The sequence below is a fragment of the Theobroma umbraticum genome, unplaced genomic scaffold (genome assembly GCF_002168275.2).
Source record: "Theobroma umbraticum cultivar Fairchild unplaced genomic scaffold, ASM216827v3 scaffold_934.0, whole genome shotgun sequence".
NCBI lineage: Eukaryota > Viridiplantae > Streptophyta > Magnoliopsida > Malvales > Malvaceae > Theobroma > Theobroma umbraticum.
The window spans coordinates 15,499-17,784 of record NW_018403260.1 but is presented as its reverse complement, the minus strand read 5'-3'; the positions used below and the strand labels follow the sequence as shown (position 1 = coordinate 17,784).

The 2,286-nt window shown below is 34.4% G+C and overlaps 1 pseudogene; it reads left to right on the top strand.

The window, feature by feature from the left end:
• Positions 1 to 853: 853 nt before the first annotated feature.
• Positions 854 to 1,542, top strand: LOC149526169 (zinc finger BED domain-containing protein RICESLEEPER 2-like; annotated as a pseudogene).
• The last annotated feature ends 744 nt before the right edge of the window (positions 1,543 to 2,286 follow it).

The window sequence follows — 2,286 nt, the reverse complement described above, 5'->3', positions numbered from 1 at the left end:
ATGACTAGTAGATGGATAAAGAGGAAGTGGGAGAATAGAGGAAAAGATGTCATTGATTATACTTGCTTATGTTTTTTTATATGTGCTATTAGTGATAGATTCTTTAATAGATTTTTTAATAGATTCTTCATTCTAGAATAATATATTTGCTAATTAATTAATTCTTTTTGAGTGATAGATTGAAGATTTCAATGGTAAGTGAAAGCGAGAATCCAACTCCTTCTCCTAGTGATGCTACTACCCAGCCTACGCCTATTGGCATGCCTTCATCGTCACCAACGCCAACAACACAACAAACCATAATTTTTACCAATCAAAGTGATGCTGTCAATTCTAAGAAACGAAAAGTACTTCCATCGAGGTCTGAAGTTTGAAAACACTTCAGCAGATTCGTCAATGATCAAGGTGAACAAAAGCTAGATGTAATTATTATGATAGAGTACTTCCTACTAATACTAAATATAACGGCACAACTTCATTAAAGAATCACATGAATTCTTGCAAAGCGTTTCTTAGTTCTGCTGATGATTCTACACAAACTGAGTTAGCTTTTCAATCGGGTGATGGGTCAATAGGAACTTGAAAATTTAGTCAAGAAGCCATGAGAAAGTCTCTAGCTAAGATGATCATCAGAGATGAGTTACTTTTCAGATTTGTAGAAGGGGAAGGATTTAAAGAATTTGTGTTAACTACATGTCCTAGATTTATTGTACCATCAGATGGACTGTTGCTAGAGATTGCTATAACCTTTTTTGTTGATGGAAAGAACCATTTCAAGCATATATTGAGAACACCTTCTTTTAGAGTTTCTCTGACCATAGACAGTTTGACATCAATTCAAAGAGAGAATTATATGTGTCTTACGGCCCACTTTATAGACAATGATTGAAAATTGCACAAAAGAATTTTAAACTTTTGTCCCATTTATAGTCATAAAGGTGAGGCTATTGGGAAAATGATTGATAAATGTTTATGTGCTTGGGGGATTAGTAAGGTTTTCACTATTACTGTTGACAATGCTAGCTCCAATGATGTTGCAATGGCATATATGAACAAAAAATTGAATTTATCAGGACATAGGTTTTTAGAAAGCAAATTTCTACATATGAGATGCATTGCACATATCATTAATCTCATGGTCACTGATGGATTGAAGGAAATGAATGATTCAATTGCTTGCATTAGAGGGGCAGTTAGATACATGAGACAATCACTTGTTAGGTTCGCAAAGTTCAAAGAATGTGTTGAGTCTGTAAATATTCAATCAAAAAATTTATTCTGTTTGGATATTAGTACTCGATGGAATTCCACTTATTTGAGGTTAGAAACAGCACAAAAGTTTGAAGATGTCTTTAATTTATTTGAGGCAGCCGATTCTCAATATAGAACTGATTTGTTGATGGGAGATGGGATACCTGAACATGAGGATTGGGAAAATGTTAAGAGGTTGAATATTTTTTTGAAACATCTTTACACACTCACAGTAAAAGTTTCTGGTACTTCTTATGCCACTATTAATACTTTTTTTGATGGTAGTTGTAGTGTTTATTGCATTTTGAGAGATAGACAAAGACATCTTGATGTTGAGTTACAAATAATGGCAAAGAGAATGAAAGAGAAATTTGATAAGTATTAGGGAAATATAGGAAAAATGAATAAGCTACTTTATGTTGCCTTTATTCTTGATCCAAAGAAGAAACTTGTATTTGTGGAGTTTTGTTTGAAGAAAATGTATTCGCATAAGCAGGCTTCATCGATTTGTGTGAGTTTGAAAAAAACAATGGAAGAGTTGCTTGTTGAATACCAAAAACGTACAACCTCCTATTGAGAAAGTTGGTAACAGTAGCCATTCCCAAGTAAGCCAAATTTCAAAATTTGATGATGATATTGACTCCAGTGCTAGTGCTGTAGTTTTGAATGAATTTAAGAGATACAAGATTGCAATTGGCAGGGAAGATGATAAATCAGAATTGGTGAAGTATTTGAGTTTAAATGAGCCTGATGCAACCGATAACAATGACTTTGATGTTCTTATTTGGTGGAAACTCAATAGTCATAGATATCCTACTCTTGCCCTACTAACTCCTGATGTATTAGCGATTCCTCCATCCACAGTTGCTTCAGAATCAACTTTTAGCACTGGTGGTCGTGTGCTTGATGCATATAGGAGTTCTTTAATGCCTAAGATGGTGCAAGCCCTTATTTGTGCTTAAGATTGGCTACGCGGACCTGCCTATTATCTTCATGACATTGAGAATGATTTGGCAGAGCTTGAGAAAGTTGATG